A 23952-nucleotide genomic window follows, 5' to 3' on the forward strand; every position below is an offset into this window, starting at 1 on the left:
GCCAACTTGCCTGAAGGATACCAAGGACTATGTTCTCTCTTGCGAGGTATGTGCCCATTACAAGACTCCTCATGTGGCACTTACGGGCCTTCTACAACCATTATCTGTTCCGTCCCGCCCTTGGGGGTCTATATCAATGGACTTTATTGTGGAGCTGCCTACATTGGGGGGCATGAATACAATCATGGTGGTAGTTGATCGCCTGACTAAAGCTGCTCATTTTGTTCCGTGCACCGGCCTCCCCTCAACTAAAGATACAGTGAACTTGGTTATACAGAATGTCTTTCGGTTGCACGGGGTTCCGGATGAGATCATCTCTGACCGTGAAGTACAGTTCACTTCAAAATTCTGGAAGGGGTTTTGCTCTGCACTCAATATTGTCTGTCTCTCTTCTGCTTACCATCCCCAGACAAATGGTCAGACTGTGCGTACCAACCAGGATGATTGGTTGGAGTTGTTGCTGTTAGCCGAATTTTCATATAATAATTCTCAGAGCACCTCCACTAAATTTACACCTTTCTTTGGCAATCTGGGTTATCATCCGTGTATTTTACCTAGGTCTCCAATTAATTCTCCGGTTCCGGCAGTGGAGGTAAGGCTGACTGCGATGAGACAGAATCTGGAGGTTCTGAAGGAATCCCTGACCACAGCTAAAGAACGTTATAAGAGATCGGCTGATAGATTTCGTAAACCTACACCCATGTTCAAGGTAGGAGATTCCGTGTGGTTAGCAACTAAGAATCTGAAGTTAAATGTTCCTTCACAAAAACTTCGACAGAAATTCATTGGCCCTTTCAAGATCAACGGTATTGTGAGCTCTGTGGCCTGCCAGCTGAAGCTGCCTAGGACAATGAAGGTACACCAAGTTTTTCATGTATCTTTACTAAAGTCTGTATCTCCTAATACCTTCCAGGGACGTGTTGTGCCACCTCCGCAGTCTGTGGTGATTGATGGGCAAGAACAATTTGTGGTGGAGGAAATTATTGATTCCAGGATTCGCAGGAATCGGCTCCAATATCTGATAAGATGGCAGGGATATCCCCCTGAGGAAGACTCTTGGGAACCTGTGGAAAACATCAATGCCCAACAGAAGATTTCTTGTTTTCATCAGAGATTCCCTGAGAAACCAGGTTCAGGATCGTCCTGAGGCCGCTTCTAATGAGGGAGTAATGTCAGGACTCTGAACATTTTTTACCTTTTGTGCATTACTGCCCTTTTCCAAGATGGCGCCTTTGGTCTCATGTGCACTGTGTCTTCCTGCTATAAAACTCCACCCCAGCCTTCAGTCTGTGCTAGAGTATTCTGCCTTGCATCCAGCTCCTGACCTCTGATTACTCCCTGGCTATACACCTGCTCCTGTGAACTTGTGTGGTGATCCTGCTACTCAGCTCTGAGTTCCTGCTGCATACACAAGTTTCCAGTAATCCTCCTTCATCTGCTGTTCGTGTTTTCTTCCATCTGCATTTGCTGGACATGTAAGCTGCTTCTGCTTTGCAATATCCTAAGACTATTAACCAGGCCTCCCTGGTTGAGCTAAGATATGATTTGAACTGCCTAATAAGCATATCTATCTGTGCCTGGACTAAGACAAGGATTTATTCGTGTCAAGTATCCTCAAGAATAACTGTGCTTCATAGACTTTCTGCTTGATTGCATTTTCCTCTGAAGTTCCCTATGGACTGCTGAGCTGTGTTTACTATTTGCACCAAGTGTTGTGGACTTGAGTTTCTCTCTGCACCTGTTTGAATCACCGTGTGATAATATAGACTTTACCACTTATAAAACTGTGTCCTGTAGTTGTCTTGTTCCACGCAAAGAGTCTCCTGAGTTATCCCCTATAATTATTACAGGCGCCTGCGCAGTGGGGGCTACCGGCGATCGACCAGGGATCACAGATAGCTGCTGCTGCTCAGGCGCAGCCTACACCATTTTCAAAAGTTAAAAAAAAAAAATTATGATTAAGGATAAGAACAAACAAAATGACTCTGTGCACAATAGATATGCGATCATATGCCTGCAGAAGGTTTTTTTTTTTTAACCCCAAGCAATTTTGAATATTCATTATGTAAACTAGGTGCAGGTCACTGAGGGATTAATGACCTGTCAGAAGTCATACTGATGAATACCTAATCAGAGCACCACATGAAGACTCTCCTCCCACACAAGCTGCCCCGAACCACGAGCATATCATTAACTCAAAACTGATAATAAATATTAGTAGACAGATAGAATAAAAGCCTGCAATTCAGCAGCCATGAACATTAAAATACAGCAGGACTTGACAGGATAGGATAGATTATATACAGTATATACAGTCATGGCCAAAGGTATTCACACCCCTGCAATTCTGTCAGATAATACTCAGTTTCTTCCTGAAAATGATTGCAAACACAAATTCTTTGGTATTATTATCTTCATTTAATTTGTCTTAAATGAAAAAAACACAAAAAGAATTGTTCTAAAGCCAAATTGGATATAATTCCACACCAAACATAAAAAAGGGGGTGGACAAAAGTATTGGCACTGTTCGAAAAATCATGATGCTTCTCTAATTTGTGTAATTAACAGCACCTGTAACTTACCTGTGGCACCTAACAGGTGTTGGCAATAACTAAATCACACTTGCAGCCAGTTGACATGGATTAACGTTGACTCAACCTCTGTCCTGTGTCCTTGTGTGTACCACATTGAGCATGGAGAAAAGAAAGAAGACCAAAGAACTGTCTGAGGACTTGAGAAACCAAATTGTGAGGAAGCATGAGCAATCTCAAGGCTACAAGTTCATCTCCAAAGACCTGAATGTTCCTGTGTCTACCGTGCGCAGTGTCATCAAGAAGTTTAAAGCCCATGGCACTGTGGCTAACCTCCCTAGATGTGGACGGAAAAGAAAAATTGACAAGAGATTTCAACGCAAGATTGTGCAGATGTTGGATAAAGAACCTCGACTAACATCCAAACAAGTTCAAGCTGCCCTGCAGTCCGAGGGTACAATAGTGTCAACCCTTACTATCTGTCGGCATCTGAATGAAAAGGGACTGCATGGTAGGAGACCCAGGAAGACCCCACTTTATACCCCGAGACATAAAAAAGCCAGGCTGGAGTTTGCCAAAACTTACCCGAAAAAGCCTAAAATGTTTTGGAAGAATGTTCTCTGGTCAGATGAGACAAAAGTATAGCTTTTTGGGGAAAGGCATCAACATAGAGTTTACAGGAGAAAAAAAGAGGCATTCAAAGAAAAGAACACAGTCCCTACAGTCAAACATGGAGGAGGTTCCCTGATGTTTTGGGGTTGCTTTGCTGCCTCTGGCACTGGACTGCTTGACCGTGTGCATGGCATTATGAAGTCTGAAGACTACCAAAAAATTTAGCAGCATAATGTAGGGCCCAGTGTGAGAAAGCTGGGTCTCCCTCAGAGGTCATGGGTCTTCCAGCAGGACAATGACTCAAAACAAACTTCAAAAAGCACTAGAAAATGGTTTGAGAGAAAGCACTGGAGACTTCTAAGGTGGCCAGCAATGAGTCCAGACCTGAATCCCATAGAACACCTGTGGAGAGATCTAAAAATGGCAGTTTGGAGAAGGAACCCTTCAAATATCAGGGACCTGGAGCAGTTTGCCAAAGAAGAATGGTCTAAAATTCCAGCAGAGCATTGTAAGAAACTCATTGATGGTTACTGGAAGCGGTTGGTCGCAGTTATTTTAGCTAAAGGTTGTGCAACCAAGTATTAGGCTGAGGGTGCCAATACTTTTGCCTGGCCCATTTTTGGAGTTTTGTGTGAAATGATCAATGTTTTGCTTTTTGCTTCATTCTCTTTTGTGTTTTTTCATTTAAGACAAATTAAATGAAGATAATAATACCAAAGAATTTGTGTTAGCAATCATTTTCAAGAAGAAACTGAGTATTATCTGACAGAATAGCAGGGGTGTGAATACTTTTGGCCATGACTGTATATCTTAGAGATGCGTCTTTTCTGGGGTGGCTGAGAGCTGATATTTTTAGCCTGGGGAGAGGCAATATCCATGGCCCCTTCCTAAGCTATTAATATCAGCCCACAGCGGTCTGCACAGCCTTTGCTGGTTATTAATTATAGGGGGCCCTACATCATTTTAGGGGGACCCATTTCAATAGCCAGTAACGGCCACGTAAACAGTTGTGAGCTGATATTAATAGCCTGAGAAGCTCAATGGGTATTACCCCCTTCCTAGGCTATAAACATCTGCCCCCAGCCATCGGATTTCCCTCTGCTGGTTAAGAAAATTAAGCAGGAGCTCACACCAATTTTTTATTAGAAAAATAATTACTTAATAATTAAATACATGTACAGTAAGCTGCACACGCATTTTACTAATTGTATATGTCACTAATATCTGTATATCTACCTATTCTATGTGTATATATTGTATGTAATCCATCTATTCTATTCTGTCGGGTTCTGCTGTGATTTTACAGTACGTGGCTGCTGAATTGCCATTTTTCCTTCTATCTATGTAATTATATACATATATTATATACAGGTGCTTCTCACAAAATTAGAATTTCAAACAGTTAATTTATTTCCGTTCTTCAATACAAAAAGTGAAACTCATATTATATAGAGTCATTACAAACAGAGTGATCTATTGCAAGAGTTTATTTTTGTTAATGTTGATGATTATGGCTTACAGCCAATGAAAACCCAAAAGTCATTATCTCAGTAAAATAAGAATACTTTATAACACCAGCTTGAAAAAATATTTTAAAATCTGAAATTTTGTCCTACTTAAATGTATGTTCAGTAAATGCACTTAATACTTGGTTGAAGCTCATTTTGCATCAATTACTGCATCAAAGTGGTGTGGCATGGAGGCGATAAGCCTTTAGCACTGCTTAGGTGCTATGGAAGCCCAGGTTGCTTTGATAGCAGCCTTCAGCTCGTCTGCATAACTGGGTCTGGTTTCTCTCATCTTCCTCTTGACAATACCCCACAGAATCTCTATGGGGCTAAAGTCAGGTGAGTTTGCTGGCCAATCAAGCACAGTGATACTGTTGTTTCTAAACCAGGTATTGGTACTTTTGACAGAGTGGACAGGTGCCAAGTCCAGCTGGAGAATGAAATTTCCATCTCCAAAAACCAAAAAGCTTGTGGCATAAGGGAACATGAAGTACTCTAAAATTTCCTGGTAGACGGCTGCGCTGACTTTGATCTTGATAAAACACAGTGGATCAACACCAGCAGAGGACATGGCTCCCCAAACCATCACTGATTGTGGAAACTTCACACTAGACCTCAAGCAGCTTGGATTTTGTGCCTCTCCACTCCAGACTCTGGGACCTTGATTTCCAAATGAAATGCTAAATTTACTTTCCTTGTGGAGTATGTCAATGATTGCCTTCTGGACATCTGTCAAGTCAGTAGTCTTCCCCATGATTGTGGAGCCTACTGAAACAGAATAAGGGACCTTTTTAAATGCTTATAAAGCCTTTGCAGGTGTTTTTTGTTAATAATTCTAAGTTACTGAGATAATGACTTTTGGGTTTTCATTGGCTGTAAGCCATTATCATCAACATTAACAGAAATAAACACTTGAAATAGATCAATCTGTTTGTAATTACTCTATATAATGAGTTTCATTTTTTGTACTGAAGAACTGAAATAAATTAACTTTTTGATGATATTCTAAATTTGTGAGAAGCACCTGTATAATATACATGTATATAATTACATAGATAGAAGGAAAGGTGGCAATTCAGCAGCCACGTACTATAAAATCACAGCAGAAGCCGACAGAATAGAATAAATGGATTACATATAATACATACACATAGATTAGGTAGATATACAGATAATAGTGAAATATACAATTAGTACAATGCATGTGCAGCTTACTGTACATGTATACATATACATATCATAAAAAAACCTTCCTTATCAACCCCCCATGGGGGTGTTCTTTTTTGTCTTTTCTCATTCTCGGGTCCTCTACCAGAGGTCTGGGAGTTTGAGGGATCTGCGCGGAATCTGTGTTGTTCCCAGCAGTGCACTTTTCTGGACAGAGAGTTCAGTTGCTCCTAAGATCTGTAGCAGCCATTTTCCCAACTTATGGGTCACTGCTCCAAGTGCTCCTATCACTACTGGAATCACTGTTACCTTCACCTCCCACATCGTTTCCAGTTCTCCTTTGAGGCCTTGGTATTGCTCCAGCTTCTTATATTCCTTCATTCTGATGTTGCCGTCACTTGGCACTGTGACATGTATTATCATTGCTGTCTTCTGATCCTTGTCTACTATCACAATGTCTGGTTGGTTAGCCAACACCTGCTTATCTGTCTGGATCTTGAAGTCCCACAGGATTTTAGCCCTTTCATTCTTCACCACTTTCTCTAGGGTCTCCCACCTGGACTTAGGGGGACTTAGCCCATATGCTGTGCAGATGTTCCTGTATACAATTCCTGCTACTTAGTTCTGGTGTTCGTTATACATTGTTCCTGCTTGCATTTTTCATCCTGCCACTATGTGTTGGACTGTTTCTTTGCTTAGTCTGCACCTTGGGTCTTGTCTTGTGTGGTATATTACTGATTCTATGGATCTTGTACTTAGTGCTTGCTCTTGTGCCGCTATGATTAGTGCCTCTGTGCTGTCTCGGAGTCCAGCTTTCTCCAGCCATTAGTAGGATTTCCCCATCTCAGCCACCTCTATTATCTGTCAATGGCACATGCCATGCAGTGGCTTGTCTTGCCATGGCGCTTCATGATCCTGTACTTCCTTTCAGATCTGTTGTTGTTGCTGCCTTAGGCTTTCTCTCAGCATCTCATCTTTTGGTGCCATTTTTCTGATGTATTACTGGATACTCCTTGTTTCATCTGTGATGGTGGCTTGAATGCTTATCAAGCCTCTCGACCACCCTCCTTTCTGTTGGTATAAACTCTGTGGGTGCGAGACTAAAGGTACCTTCACACTAAACAACTTTCCAATGAGAACGACAACGATCCGTGACGTTGCAGCGTCCTGGATAGCGATCTCGTTGAGTTTGACACGCAGCAGCGATCTGGATCCCGCTGTTATATAGCTGGTCGGAGCTAGAAGTCTGGAACTTTATTTGGTGGCTAGATCGGCATGTATCGTCATGTTTGACAGCAAAAGCAACGATGTCAGCAATGTTTTTACATGGAGCGTGAACGATAAGTGAGTCGCCGTTACATCACTGGATCGCTCCTGCATTGTTCTGGAGTTGCTGTTTTTGACGTCTCTACAGCGACCTAACAGCGACGCTCCAGTGATCTAGTTTAGGTCGGATCGTTGTCTATATCGCTGGAGCGTCGCTTAGTGTAACGGTACCTTTAGGGTGGAAACCTCCATGCATTGTGAGGAGCTTTCGTGTCTTCACATCTGCAGCTTCCATCTCTTCTTTTGTCCAGAACACTATGCCAGCAGGGTATCTGATAACTGGCAGGGTATATGTATTGATGGCGCGGATTTTATTCTTCACATCGAGCTGGCTCTTCAGGACCTGTCTTACCCTTTGATGGTATTTGGATGTTACTGCTTTCCTTGCCTCCTCATCATGGTTACCGTATCCCTTGTAGCATGTCTGTACATCTGCTATGTGCCCTGCTGGTAATTCCACTCCATCAGTCTTGATTACCTTGCCTGTCTATTACCAACCAGACACACTTCTCCAGTCCGAAGGACATCCCGATGTCTTTGCTGTAGATCCTTGTCAGGTAGATCAGTGAATTGATGTCCCGTTCATTTTTTGCATACAGCTAGATGTCATCCATGTAGAGGAGGTGGCTGATGGTGCTTCCAATCTTGAACTTGTATCCATAGCCAGACTCTGTAATTATCTGACTGAGGGGGTTCAAAGCTATGCAGAACAGCAATGGGGACAGTGCCTCACCTTGTTATATGCCGCATTTGATGGTCACTTGTGCTAGTTGTCTTGAATTGATTTTCAATGTTATTCTTCATAGTCCCATTGAGTTTCTGAGGAAGGTTCTTAATTTCCTGTTGACATTGTAAAGAGCCAAGCATTCACAGATCCACATGTGTGGCATTGAGTAATAGGCTTTCCTGTAGTCAATCCAGGCTGTGCTGAGACTGGTCTGTCTGGATCTTGAGTCTTGAGCGACTGCTCTGTCTTCTAGAAGTGGGGGCTTAGAGCCTCTGGTTTCAGTCCCAATGCCTTTCTGAGCTGGATTCATGTACTGGTTCATATGGTTCTGTAGCTTGGTGGCTGTGATGCCTGACAGGAGTTTCCATGTTGTTGTAAGGCAGGTTATGGAACTGTTCCTTTGTGAGGATCCTTCATGATCAGCACTCTTCTTCCTTGTGTTAGCCAAGCTGGGTGGTGGCCTGCTTCTTCTGTGGAAAAATAAATTATATACCAAGGCTCCTAACACTAGAATACCTACGTTAGGTGACTGTTATAGTGTAGTTGTAAAAGTGCACAACTACCAATATGGGAGACTGGGGTTCAAATCCCATCTCTGCCCTGTTGGAAATAATATAACAGTAGTGGTCCTTGGGCAAGACTACTAACACTACAGTGCCTAGCTCAATAAACATGAGAGTGCCATGAACAAAGAGAGTCATGTCCCCTGGATTAACAAGGTTTGCATCAGATGTTGAGGAACCGGATGATAAATGGGCTACTGGAACAAACTGTACATGGAAAAGGCAAGATAACCTGGATCTGATGAAATGCTACTATAACAGCAGATCAAATGAAAGAGGATATATGAAGCATATGATGAAACTGGGGACGGATACAAGACCTGCATATCCACTGACTGAGAAACTAGTCACCCAATGTTTCAATGTTATAATATATATATATATATATATATATATATATATATATATATATATAAATATATATATATATATATATATATATATATATTATTGTGTCACTGACATCTATATACTATCTATTCTATGTGTATAGAATAGTCAGTGAGGTATAATGCTGGCAATGGTGGGCATTAAGAGTGAATATCATGCCTTATTTCTCTCTTGGAACATACACATCTTCTCTTGGAGCTCTTTCTTGTTTCTGTTGCTGGAATGAGCGCAATAAAATGTTACTCAGTGAGTCTTTGTTCGAAAACAAGATTTTCAATTACCTTTTCCTGATAATCAAGAAAAGTATCTGCTTTTTGTAGAACACAAAATAATTATATGTTGCCACCTGAAACAAAAAAATGACATACCTGGTATGGCTGTAGAACCTGGTCTGCAATGTCCACCCCCCCATGCATTTGTTGTAACCAATGACTGACACAGGTTTATTCTTGGGAGTAGTGGATCCTAGTTCTACATTGGCCCTTTTGACATCTGTGTGGATCGAGCTGAGCATAAAAATATTGTTCTTATTCTTATATTTGAGGGCAAGCAGCTCTCTATTGCGTACAGCCCGACTGTTCCGTTTGGAACTTTTTGTTGACAAATGACTGTGGAAATCTGTAAAATAGGGGAATGCTGGTGTAGCAATTGTCATTATACAGATTGTAGCCTTTTGTAAAAATGAACTTATCAGCTCTTAAACGATTTTTCCATATGTTCCCAGATAAGTAGGGCATCCAGGTAGGTTTAGTTGGATATCTTTCCCCTTGTAAACGCAAAAAGCGGATGTGTATCCGGCTGAACTCTCGCACATGTTATAAGAGCTTTAATTTGAACCTTGCCCTCTTAGAAGGAATAAATTGCTTGAGGTGCTGTCTTCCTTTGGATTTTACAAGGGACTCATCAATAGAAATGTTTTGTGTTTGGGTGTAGAGCCTTAAGAACTTTTCTGTCAAGTCTTCGATGATGGGTCTGATTTTGTATAGTCTGTTATGTACTGGAGCATTTCTGGGCAGGCAATAACTATTGTCGTAAAAATGCTAAAATCTCATTCGCATTTCATAATGAATCCTAAAAAGAATGACAAAACATAGGGGTGGCTTGAACAGGGCGGTTGGACCAGTATGACCAATGCTCGTTTTTTTAACAAGCCCCATGGCAAATGTAATTCCTAAAAATGTTTAAATTTCCGGAACATTAGTTGGCGTCCATAAATTTGGAATAGTATAATATAATCATGGATTCTGGCTGATAAATTGGAAAGTGGCTAAATTTGTTTGCAGGACAATATGCTCTAACAAGCTCTCTGTCAAGCAGATTTAAAAAATGAATAGGTCCAAAATCTTCCACCTCTACATTTATACCCAAAATGGCATTAAAATCAGGGATGAATGGAGTAGCAAAATCCGAAGCCTCCCATCTGGGAAATGTCACATCAAGTGACCAATTCACTAGTACTAGTGACGGCTCTTGTACTGGGCATTGTTCCCTGATTTCGGGAGATTTTTCCAGTAGCGTTATTTCACCATCTTGTTGTACTGGTCCTTGTGTTTGATTACGAACCAGAATCACTGCTCAGTTCTGATCCACCACTGTGCTGCTACTAAAGCCTTCAAAATCCTCATCACCATCTGACATTGCACTTTCTTCACTGTCAGAACATATAAGGGCCTAGGCCTCCTCTGCAGTATAAGGCTGAAGGGCCATTTTATTACTTTTTAAATATTGTTTCCGGACCAAAGTATCAGCCGAGGCACCTAATTTTGCCACAAAAAAACTGGGAAAACTTATTGACTCGAGTATAAGCTGGGTATGCATCCCTATCCTTGTAAGAATTGCTCCCCATCCCTGTCCTTGCATGCATGGCTCCCCATCCCTGTCCTTGCATGCATGGCTTTCTGTCCCTGTATGTATAGCTCCTTATCCCCTATTCTTGTATGCATGGCTCCCCATCCCTGTCCTTGTATGCATGGTTCCTATAAAAACAAAAACAACAAAAAAAACCCATCCTATTTATCTTCCCTGCGCGCTCTTGCTGCATCTCGTTCCGTGCCAGCAGCTCTTCTTCCGTGCAATAACGTGTCCCCGCTCATTAAGGTAATGACTATTCACTTCACGCCTATGGGAGTGGTGAGAGGTGAATATTCATTACCTTCATGAGCAAGAGACGTGATCGATTGGCCTGACGATCTGCTGGCACCGGAACGAGATGCAGCGAGGGCGCGCAGGGAAGGTAAGTAGGATGTGTGCTGGAAGCCGGCGGCTGTGGCTGTAACTGTGCGCCATAAGAGAAAAGAATATTCACTGCCAGCGCAGTGAATATTCATTTTTCGTTAGCAGCGCAGCAGCCGGCTCCTGTCTTTCTGGGATAATGACTCGTGTATACGCCATGGGAGGGCATTTTCAGCAAAAAAATGTGCCGAAAAATTTAGCTTATACAGCAGTATATACGGCAATAGAAAACTCAACAGTATTTGTTATATTTTAGTGCAAACGAAGTTTCTATCAAATTATGTATAGTTACCTATACTATATAATTAACGAACTAACTGACATGACTATTATCAAATTATTGGTAAAACAATTGTGATCAAGCCTAACCCTAACTTTAAGCCTAACACTAAGCTATTGCTTTGTCTGTGTTTTTTTTTAAACTTTATAACAAGATTGCTGACTGACACAGCTGTTGTCAGCAGCACTTGTCAAAATGTTTCTCCTCTGATCTCTTGCTGACAGAAGATCAGAGGAGAAACAAGAATTTTAAGCAGATTAACCGGGAAAGTTGACTCCTACCAAAAACTTTCCCAATGTTTGTTCTCATTGGCTGGCATGATGCTGACATCACCAGGACCTGAACCAATCAGAAATTGATGAGGTCAAGGGTCACAGCCAGCATTCTGTATTGGAAACCCCGAGTTATTAGGTATAAGTGTCGGCACTACACAAGGCCCTGCAAGCACCGATGTTTATCTACCGCCGGTGGTCGGGAAGTGGTTAATATATTCATTGGTGAATAAGCGCCTTATGTTTATGCAATCATATATGTATTACATAGTGATCTACAAATATGTTTATTCTACATGAAAAATCCCTTGATGTTTAACTTCTCCATCAAGCAGTACCAAGAGGCAGGCATACCACTGGCTCCAAATTTATTTTGCAGCAGTACAAAAACCCTAGTAGATCATTATAAGAACTAGATTCAGCATACAGAAGAACAAGGAGTCCCAGAAGTGATTATATGGTCCCCACAGTGCACTGATCTCATCATCAACGAGTCTGGGATTACAAGAAAAGAGAAGAATAGGCACAAAACATCCACAGAATATCAGAATATAGAATGCCTGTTTTCACCTTCATGACCAGGCCATATATTACAATTCTGACCAGTGCTAATAACTCTGAAATGCTTCCATGGATCCCAGTGAGGTTGTTTTTAATGACGTTGTACTTCATTATAGTGTTAATTTGTTTGATATGCCTTGTGCTTATTCGTGAAAATATTGCAAACTTGGTGAAAATTTTGCTATTTTCAAAACAGAACTCTTATGCCCTTCACGCCTGGGCCATTTTTCATTTTTGCATTTCTGTTTTTTGCTCCCCTGCTTCCCAGAGCCATAACTTTTTAACTTTTCCGTCAATATGACCATGTGATGGCTTGTTTTTTGCATGACAATTTGTACTTTTGAACAATCCCATTGGTTTTACCATATAGTGTACTGGAAAATGAAAAAAAAAAAACAAGTGCGGTGAAATTGCAAAAAAAAAAAAAGAGCAATTCCACAAGGTTTTTTTTTTTTTACCATGTCCACCAATTGCTAAAACTGACCTGCCATTACGTTATTAAGAGTTTGTAGATACCAAAAATGAATAGGTTTTCTTTTTAATTTAAATGGTGAAAAAAAAGTTTGTTAAAAAAAATACCGTATATACTCGAGTATAAGCCGAGATTTTCAGCCCATTTTTTGGGGCTGAAAGTCCCCCTCTCGGCTTATTCTCGAGTCATACCCAGGGGTCGGCAGGGGAGGGGGAGCGGGGGCTGTCTAATTATACTCACCTGTTCCTGGCGCGGTCCCTGCACGTCCCTGGGTTCCCGGCGCCCCAGCTTCTTCTTGTACTGAGCGGTCACATGGTACCGTTCATTACAGTAATGAATATGCGGCTCCACCTCCCATAGGGGTGGAGCCGCATATTCATTACTGTAATGAGCTGTAATGGTGACCGCTCAATACAGGAACAAGCTGCAGCGCCGGGGAAGCAGGGACCGCGCCAGGAGCAGGTGAGTATAACGGGGAGGGGAGCGCAGCGCGATATTCACCTGCTCCTTGTTCCGGGTGCCGCTCCGTCTTCAGCATCTTCTGCAGTGACGCTCAGATCAGTGGGCGCGGTGACGTGGTTAGTGTGCACCCTCTGCCTGAACGTCAGTGCAGAAGATGCTGAAGATGAAGCGGCGCCGGAACGAGGAGCAGGTGAATATTGAAAGTGCCGGGGGCCTGAGCGACGGAGAGGTGAATATGTGATTTTTTTTTTTTTTATTGCAGCAACAGCATATGGGGCAAGTGTCTGTATGGAGTATCTTATGGGGCCATAACGTTTGTGCAGCACTATAATGGGGCAAGTGTCTGTATAGAGCATCTTATGGGGCCATAACGTTTGTGCAGCACTATAATGGGGCAAGTGTCTGTATAGAGCATCTTATGGGGCCATAACGTTTGTGCAGCACTATAATGGGGCAAGTGTCTGTATAGAGCATCTTATGGGGCCATAACGTTTGTGCAGCACTATAATGGGGCAAGTGTCTCTATAGAGCATCTTATGGGGCCATAACGTTTGTGCAGCACTATAATGGGGCAAGTGTCTGTATAGAGCATCTTATGGGGCCATAACGTTTGTGCAGCACTATAATGGGGCAAGTGTCTGTATAGAGCATCTTATGGGGCCATAACGTTTGTGCAGCACTATAATGGGGCAAGTGTCTGTATAGAGCAACTTATGGATCCATAACATTTGTGCAGCACTATAATGGGGCAAGTGTCTGTATAGAGCATCTTATGGGGCCATAACGTTTGTGCAGCACTATAATGGGGCAAGTGTCTGTATAGAGCATCTTATGGGGCCATAACGTTTGTGCAGCACTATAATGGGGCAAGTGTCTGTATAGAGCATCTTATGGATCCATAACGTTTGTGCAGCACTATAATGGGGCAAGTGTCTGTATAGAGCATCTTATGGGGCCATAACGTTTGTGCAGCACTATAACGGGGCAAGTGTCTGTATAGAGCATCTTATGGGGCCATAATCAAGGTTTGTGCAGCACTATATGGGGCAAGTATCTTTAGAGAGCATCTTATTGGGCCATAATCAACATTTGTGCAGCATTATATTGGGCAAATGTGTCTATGGAGCATCTTATGGGGCCATTATCAACCTTTATACAGGATTATATGGGGCATATTTTAATACGGAGCGTCTTATGGGGCCATCATAAACTTTATGGAGCATTATATGGGGCTCCTGATTCAATATGGACATTCAAAAACACTTAACCTACTGATGTCTCAATTTTACTTTTATTGGTATCTATCTTTACTTTTGACATTTAACGGTAGCTGCTGCATTTCCCACCCTAGGCTTATACTCGAGTCATTAAGTTTTCCCAGTTTTTTCTGTCAAAATTAGGGGGGTCGGCTTATACTCGAGTATATACGGTATATACAATTTTGCGTAATTTTCTGAGACCCATAGCGTCTCCATTTTTCGTGATCTGGGGCTGGGTGAGGGCTTACTTTTTGTGTGCCGAACTGATGTTTTTCTTGCTACCATTTTGGTGTAGATACAATCTTTTGATTGCCCGTCATTTTAATGCAATGCTGCAGAGACCAAAAAAAAGTAATTCTGGTGTTTCTACTTTTTTCCTCACTAAGCCATTTACTGATCGGATTAATTCTTTTTATGTATTGATAGATCAGGCAATTCTGAAAGGGCAGGATTAGTGAGGTGCTTCCGGCGCAACTACATTAAATGCTGCTGTCAGAGATTGACAGCGGCATTTAACAGGTTAACAGTCGCGGGTGGATTGTGATTCCACCCGCGGCTGTTAGGGGCACATATTAGCTGATGAAACCAGCTGACATGTGTGGGGAAAGATGTGGGCTCAGCGCCAGAGCCCCCATCAAAGGGAGAGACCCGACATGAGTAGTACATGTATGGTGCATGTTGTGAAGGGGTTAAACCAGAGATTTAGGCCACAAAATATAACATTTCCCACATGTCTTTACAACTACACCATTTTTGTATTAGTTTTGCTATTAGGAAAATATAAGGGTTAAAAGTTGATCAGCGATTTCTAAATTTTCCAACAAAATTTACAAAAACAATTTTTTTATAGGGACCAAATAACATTTTAATTGACTTTGGGGGGCCTATAGGACAGAAAATACCTAAAAATGACACCATTCTAAAAAATGCACCCCACAAATTGCTCAAAACAACAGCCAATAAGTTTTTTTTAACCCTTCAGGTGCTTCACAAGAATTAAGCAATGTGAAGGAAAAATAAATGAATATTTACCTTTTTTTCACAATAATTTTAACTTTAGCCACAAATTTTATTTTCACAATGGTAACAGGAAAAAATGGAACCCACAATCTGTTGTGCAATTTCCATATGCCAATACTGTTTGGGTGCATAGCAGTGCTCGGAAGGAAAGCAGCACCGTTTGACTTTTTGAACACAAAAATGGCAGGACAAGATGGCGGATGCCATGTTGCATTTGCAGAACCTCTGATGAGCCTAAACAGTGGAGACCTTCGAAAAGTGGAAAGTAGACCCCCTCATGGAACTTATGTTTTATGAACTAGATGTTTAGTGAGCACATTGAACTAACAGGTCCTTCAGAGAATTTTACAATGTTAAACTGTGAAAATTAAAGAAATTTATTTTTCCCACAAAAATGTTGTTTTAGCTCCAAATGTTCTCATTTGCACAAGGATAACAGGAGAAACTATACTCTAAAGTTTGTTTTTGAATTTCTAATGAGTAAACAGATACCCCATATGTGATTGAAAACAACATTTGAGGCACAGTGCAAAGCTCAAAAGGGAGTTCAGATTTTGCTGGAATGGTTTGACGGTGCCATGTCACATTAGCAGAGCCCCGATATGTGGTCAAAAACTACTTTTGGTAGCGATATCACATTTATATCTTTTTTGTTTTGGCAATCTTACACAAAAACTATTTTATAGAAAAAATAATTATTTTTGCATTGCTGTATTCTGAGAGCAATAACTTTTTTATTTTTCAACTGATGGAGCTGTATGGTGGCTTGTTTTTTTTTGTGAGACAAGATGATGTTTTCAGAGGTAACATTTTTATTTACATTTCCCTTTTTGATTGCGTTTTATTCCAGTTTTTGTTATGCGGTATGATGATAAAGCTTTGTTTTGTGCTGTTTTTATTTAATTTTTTCACAGTGTTCACTGAATGGTTAACTAGTGTGACAGTTTTATAGGTCGGGTGTGTACTTTTGATTTGTTTTTTTTTTTGTTTTTACATAAAAATACTTATTTATGGTTACAGTATATTTTTATTATTTTGTGATTTTTTTAACATTTACAATTTTTTTACATTTTTACTTTTAATATATTATATATAAACAGTACAGACCAAAAGTTTGGACACACCTCATTTAAATATTTTTCTGTATTTTCATGACTATGAAAATTGTAAATTCACACTGAAGGCATCAAAACTATGAATTAACGCATGTGGAATTATAAACTTAACAAAAAAATTTGAAACAATTGAAAATATGTCTTATATTCTAGGTTCTTCAAAGTAGCCACCTTTTGCTTTGATGACTGCTTTGCACACTCTTGGTATTCTCTTGATGAGCTTCAAGAGGTAGTCACCGGGAATGGTCTTCCAACAATCTTGAAGGAGTTCCCAGAGATTCGTAGCACTTGTTGGCCCTTTTGCCTTCACTCTGTGGTCCAGCTCACCCCAAACCATCTTGATTGGGTTCAGGTCTGGTGACTGTGTGTGACGGTACTAAACAAAAAGTGGACCCTCTGGACCGTGACGACGAACCTCTCACGGACGAGCTGACCAGATAGACCGCCCCTTATACAGGGAGAGTTAGGGGCAGGCCCGTGAGGGACTATCGCCACGGAAGCTGGAGGACCAGGACGGGAAAAGACAAACGACTGGCGGGAAGACAGGAACTCGAGAACTGTAGAAAAACGGAACTGGCGGGTAAGACAAAGACAAAAAGACTAACAGGAACACTGCAGTAACTCAGAGACTGATGGAAATGTAGCGCCCCCACTGTCGCAAGGCCGAGGGGTACCCGGTACCGGGCCTCTGAGTCTCTGCTCTGGGGTTGTCACGGTGGCTAGACCCGGTCCGTGACCCTGCTGAGGGGCGCACAATGATAGGTGTGGATAGTGCGGTGTAGTGCCGGTCGCAGTAAATAACGAGGACACTTACTATGAATAACTTTTCTTACCCAACCGGGTATTCTACTAAGTGCAACATTTTTGAACAATAATTTAACATTGCCTTTAAGGATGTACACTCTGAATCCACTAAAGACCTTCTTATAACACATTATAAGGCTTAAGCAACTATGCTACATTCTCCTACTTTACGTCTGCAGGACCGCCTGTCCTAACTGCTCCAGACCTACTGCCTCTCCTTTCTGTTACAGGACCGCTCCTTTCTGCCCGAGCCTACTGTCCTTCCACTACTATACACAATATAGAACATATCATTTTTCTTTCAGTTTAAGATCCCTGAGCCATCTCTATATGGCTCCTAGGAGGACTCACTACTAACCCCTACGGGTTCACTTCCTGTCCTCATTCTTCTATTAACATTATTGAACATTTCTTACAATCAACTAGTTGGTTACATTTAACTTTCACATATCAACATCATCAATACTTTCTTTTCAAGACATTATGGCCATTCAACCATCTTAAGGCAACACTGTTCATAAGTGCAGGATGTGAACATCCCCTTTAAGAGGGGACCAAGTCTCTATGAGGTAGCGCAACTTCTCAAGCTGCAAGTCCGTATGCAGCAAGGACTCCAGTGCAGGTTCCAAGAACCGTATCTTCGCAAAGAGTCCGTCTTTTATGTAAAACCAGTAGAGAGCACCTTTAAGAAGGTGCAAACTATATACAAGGAGTTTGTATCATGCATTGTTCATGATTCGGCAGTTCTTTGATAACTTTTGCAAACGTAGAAAACAAACAAAAACAATAGGGATCCCGGGTCAACAAAGGGATCCCTTTAAGAATAACCCTAGACGGGTTTTAGCAGCAAAATAGCAGAGGAAAACAAGGAACTATTTACAATGGCAAAGTGTTAAGATATTTACTTAAACCAGTCAGGGGGCAGCACCGACGGAGGCAACCCCTTTGGATATTGCCCACCGCCTGGTACTGCATACGGGGGAGTACTGTCCCATCTGGGGGTCTGTGTACCCACTGTCTTCAATTCTGGAGCAGCACGAGCACCACCCACCTGAAGACGTGCCTCCTTGGCCACGAGGGTGGTGGAGGTGACAATGCTGCATGTCGTGGTCTTGACCATAGTGCACGTGGGGGTGACCTCGGTGGTCCTGGGAATGACCATGGGCTGACCACAAGGGGGCACCTTCGCTACAGGGGTCAGCTTCACTGGCACCTTAATCGGGGGCATCACAGGGTTCTGCCTCTTGTGGACATTCAGGGCAAACCACCCCTTTTCCCCAAAGTGCCTGGTATACGAGACTTCATCCCCCGGGTAGAGATCCCGGTCTGGGTGGCCCTCTCTGAGATGCGACTCGACATCCCTTCGGTTTACAAACACCTCAGCATACAGGCCCGGCTCTTTAATGAAGCCCCAGCCTCCGCGGAGCTTGAAGGTGGTGATGATGCCCTGCCTGCGCGGGGCCTGGTGAGCGGTGGGGTCCTTGCGGGCCCGGTCCTTGACCGCCAGGTCTTTCTGATGGTAGGCTTCCAGCCCGGCCTGGTACTCCTTTTCCTTCTCCTTCCACTGCTGTTCCAGCTGGGCCTGGTATTCCTCCCAGCTCAGGGCCTGCACCATCTCCCCTTCCCGTGTCTTCACCCCGGGGAACCCCATGAGATCGGATTCTGGGTTCACCCAGCGGCATACCATGCGCTCCGCACGGGTCTCACACAACAGGGTGGTTGGCGCGATCGGGGCCTTCAGGCGGGGTTCCATGCCCGTTGCCTCCTCCCATGGTAACAGGCGTTGGAGTCTATGGGTCCCAGGGAGAGGGGGTGCCGCGACGGGGCCTATCAGCAGGTCCTCTGCCGGCGGGGCAGGGTCGACGGACTCACCAGCCAATGCAGGTTCCTCCTCCGCGGCGGGTTCCGCTGGCGGTGTCGGCGAGGTCCTCAGCAACAACTCCGGCAGTGGTTCAGGATCCGATGTCATAGGACTTCCTTCCAGCGCTTCCCGGTGCGGAGCCCGGGCCTTCGCGTTCACCTGAAGGAGCTGGTGGATCAAGTCTCCCATCTCAGCCTGCAGAAGATCAGCACTGTCCGTGGAGAATTGGCTGTGGTACTCGTCCGGGTAGTTGGGGGAGACTTCTGCTTCCACCCCACATTCGGGTTCCGAGCTGCTGGCCATGGCGTCCTCCACGTGAGTCGCTTCCTGGTTCTTTTCCCGCTCTCTCCTTCGTGGGCGGTTTCGTTTTCTCTGCCTCCGCCCACCATTGAGAATCAGGAGGCGGATCTCGGCTGCTGACGGACACGTCCTCACGGTGCAGAAATATTTAGACTGGGCGGCCATTGTCTTTCGCGCTCTCCAGCTTGTCTACGCCTACTCCACGCCCCTCTTCTTCTCCTGCGCTCTCCTCAGCGCTGTAATGGCGGATTTTGGCGGTAAATGGCGCGGCACAGTCTTTGCAATAAATCGCAGTCCCAGTATAATAAATCACAGTTCCAAGGCACACATGACCCGATTCTTCAGGCTTAAGTAGATCCTGTTCGTGACGTTAAATTGTAGTGCCCCCACTGTCGCAGGGCCGAGGGGTACCCGGTACCGGGCCTCTGAGTCTCTGCTCTGGGGTTGTCACGGTGGCTAGACCCGGTCCGTGACCCTGCTGAGGGGCGCACAATGATAGGTGTGGATAGTGCGGTGTAGTGCCTTTCGCAGTAAATAACGAGGACACCAGGTTGCAGTCTCTTTACCTCTTTACTGAAGGTCTCTGGGTACTCAGTCCGGAATACGGTTCACCAGGCTGCGCAAGTCCGGCCGGTCCAATGGTACCTTCAGAGTTCTCTTTGCAGATGGAAATCTGTGCCTTCCTGCTAGCGCTATGTGTTGTGGTCCTCCCCTGCTGTGCTTACGGGATAGTCCCCACAACTGTTGTGTCTGTTTCTCGTGTTCCCTCACAACTCGATTAGATGATGTTCTGCTAATCCACCGTCCCTTCCTGATGTTACGGTTGGGACGCACCCGTATGACGGGTAGGCTCGGAGCTCTTCCGGGACCCTAGAGTCGCCCCTCTCCACAGGTTGCCCCCTATGTCTGCGTAGGTGATTTAGGTGAGACAGCCCGCCTATGACTGACTGTCCTGCCGTTGGTTTGAAGTATGGCTTAGAGCTCTGTACTTCCTCGGCGTTCCGGCCGCCGGTTGTTTGCGCCTCAGTAGGATGTTGCCTCGATCTTACAGCACGACTCCTACTGGTATTCTCCTTCTTGCTTTGATCTCGTTTCTCACTCAGCACAATAAATCTCGCTTCTTATCCTTTCTTGGGGCACCGCCGCTATACTGAGCAGGCACGGTCCCATGACGTTCTCTCTCGTTGCCAGGCCTCTGTCAGGATCCCACCCCTGACAGGGACCCTACCGAATCTTCCCCCACAACACCCTCTGCCACAAGGTGTTGCCCAGTTCCAACCCAGTCAGCTTTCTGTCTAACTTCCTGCCTGACCCCCAGTTTTACCAGTATGTGAGGAGTGGCCTAATGAATAGTACCCTTAGCTCCCCCTGGAGGCCCGACTGTGAAATGTATTGGTGTATGTGATACCTGGTCAGATGAACTCCTTCAGTGCCATCAGACGTACCATAGCCCCCCTTAGCGGCGGAGCCACAGTACTGCAACGACCAGGACTCTGGGGCGCTGCAGAAACACTACAGAGACATAGGAACTGGCGAGATATAGCAGCGGCACAGGGACCGACAGGGTATTGCAGCGGTACAGGGACTGACAAGGTATAGCTGCGGTACAGTGACTGACAAGGTATAGCAGCGGCTCAGGGACGGACAGGAACACTGCGGAGACTCAGGGACAGTAGAGGTACAGCAGAGACACGGCAACTGGCGAGGAACTGCGGAAACAAGGACAAGCCAAAGTCAGAGGATAAAGGACACACAAAGACCACAGACGGCCAAGAGCACTTGTTAGCACAAATGATCATCAGGCACAGAGGGGCGGCAGGAAGCGGTATACATACCAGCGCGAAGAACACTTCCGGGTAACAGTCCTCCAGGAAGATAGAGAGGACAAGAAGGAGCGCCTGGCAGGAAGATCAGAAGTGCGCGCGCGCAGTACTGAATCTGGCGTGCGCGCGCCCGACGAGCATCAGAGGCCGGGAGTGAGCGCAGAGGGGAAGACGACGCAGAAGAGGAGGCGTGCTGGAACGCCGAAGACAGTACCCCCATCCTTACGTCCCCCCTTACCCTTAAGGCTGGAAAGAAACCTAGCTAAAATACGAGGAGCCTGAATGTTTTCCCGAGGCTCCCAGGACCTCTCCTCAGGACCGAAACCCTTCCAGTCCATCAAAAACAAAGTTCTACCCCTACGCCTTTTCATGGCCAAAATATCCTTTATCTCAAAGACATTATCCGCAGAAACAGGCGACGGTGAAGACAAGGTCGAGGCATGAAACTGATTAAAAACTACAGGTTTAAGGAGAGAAACATGAAAAGAATTGGGAATACGAAGAGAGGCAGGTAACTTAAGCTTGTAAGAAACATTGTTAATACATGCCAAGACCTTGAAAGGACCAATGTAGCGAGGACCCAGTTTGTGCGAAGAGATTTTAAGGCGAATAAATTTAGACGAAAGCCAGACCTTATCTCCAGGATGGAATACAGGCGAATCGAGACGCCTTTTATCCGCATGTCTCTTTATCCTAAGCTGAACTAGTTCGAGAGCAGACTTGGTCTCCTGCCAGACCCTGGAGAATTCCCTAGACAGAAGATCTGCCGCTGGCACAGAAGAGACAGGAGGAACCGGTAGAGGAAGTCCAGGATGTTGTCCATAAACGACAAAAAATGGAGACTTGGTAGAGGCTTCACTGGTATGATTATTACAAGAAAATTCGGCCCACGGTAGTAAGTCGGACCAATCATTTTGATGAGCGTTGGAGAAATGCCGGAGATAAGTCACCAAAATTTGGTTAGTACGCTCCACTTGGCCGTTGGACTGTGGATGATAGGCCGAAGAAAAGTCAAGCGAGATGTTCATTGACTTACAGAGAGACCTCCAGAATCGAGCGGTGAATTGGACTCCTCGGTCAGAAACGATATGCTGTGGTAGACCATGAATGCGAAAAATATGTTGAACAAAAATCTTCGCCAACACAGGAGCCAAAGGCAAACCTGGGAGAGGAATGAAATGAGCCATTTTAGAGAAACGGTCTACTACCACGAGGATGACGGTGCAACCAGAAGAACGAGGCAGATCAGTAATAAAATCAACTGCAATATGTTGCCACGGAGCAGTACGCACAGGAAGAGGGTGCAGAAGACCAGAAGGCAACTGCCTTGGAACCTTGTTCTTAGCACAGTATGGACATGACACGACAAAACTTCGGACATCCTTAAAAAGAGTCAGAGAGTTAGGGGCAGGCCCGTGAGGGACAATCGCCACGGAAGCTGGAGGACCAGGACGGGGAGAGACAAAGGACTGGCGGGAAGACAGGAACTCGAGAACTGTAGAAAAATGGAACTGGCGGGTAAGACAAAGACAAAAAGACTAACAGGAACACTGCAGTAACTCAGAGACTGATGGAAACACTACAGAGACACAGGAACTGGCGAGATATAGCAGCGGCACAGTGACCGACAGGGTATTGCAGCGGTACAGGGACTGACAAGGTATAGCAGCGGCTCAGGGACGGACAGGAACACTGTGGAGACTCAGGGACAGAGGTACAGCAGAGACACGGCAACTGGCGAGGAACTGCGGAAACAAGGACAAGCCAAAGTCAGAGGATAAAGGACACACAAAGACCACGGACGGCCAAGAGCACTTGTTAGCACAAATGATCATCAGGCACAGAGGGGCAGCAGGAAGCGGTATACATACCAGCGCGAAGAACACTTCCGGGTAACAGTCCTCCAGGAAGATAGAGAGGACAAGAAGGAGCGCCCGGCAGGAAGATCAGAAGTGCGCCCATGCAGTACTGAATCTGGCGTGCGCCCGACGAGCATCAGAGGCTGGGAGCGAGCGCAGAGGGGAAAAGCCCAAGGAGAAGAGGCGTGCTGGAACGGTGACTATGAGTGGGCGGAGGAGGCGGCAGCGGCATAACACTGTGGAGGCCAGGTAATCTGGAGTAGCACTCCATCACTCTCCTTCTTGGTCAAATAGCCCTACACACTGCCTGGAGGTGTGTTTGGGGTCATTGTCCTGTTGAAAAATAAATGATGGTCCAACTAAACGCAAATCGGATGGAATAGCATACCGCTGCAAGATGCTGTGGTAGCCATGCTGGTTCAGTATGCCTTCAATTTTGAATAAATAAATCCCCAACAGTGTCACCAGCAAAGCACCCCCACACCATCACACCTCCTCCTCCATGCTTCAAGGTGGGAACCATGCATGTAGATGCATGTACATGCAGGCATGCAGAGTCCATCCGTTCACCTTTTCTGCGTCGCACAAAGACACGGTGGTTGGAACCAAAGATCTCAAATTTGGACTCATCAGACCAAAGAACAGATTTCCACTGGTCTAATGTCCGTTCCTTGTGTTCTTTAGCCCAAACAAGTCTCTTCTGCTTGTTGCCTTTCATTAGCAGTGGTTTCCTAGCAGCTATTTTACCATGAAGGCCTGCTGCACAAAGTCTCCTCTTAACAGTTGTTGTAGAGATGTGTCTGCTGCT

General features: G+C 44.5%; 1 protein-coding gene across 2 annotated transcripts in view; it reads right to left on the reverse strand.

The window, feature by feature from the left end:
- Window positions 1-23952, reverse strand: part of PDE4DIP (phosphodiesterase 4D interacting protein) — a 1987893-nt gene that overhangs the window by 1822866 nt on the left and 141075 nt on the right. The window lies entirely within an intron of this gene.

The sequence above is a fragment of the Ranitomeya variabilis genome, chromosome 8 (assembly GCF_051348905.1).
Source record: "Ranitomeya variabilis isolate aRanVar5 chromosome 8, aRanVar5.hap1, whole genome shotgun sequence".
Lineage (NCBI taxonomy): Eukaryota > Metazoa > Chordata > Amphibia > Anura > Dendrobatidae > Ranitomeya > Ranitomeya variabilis.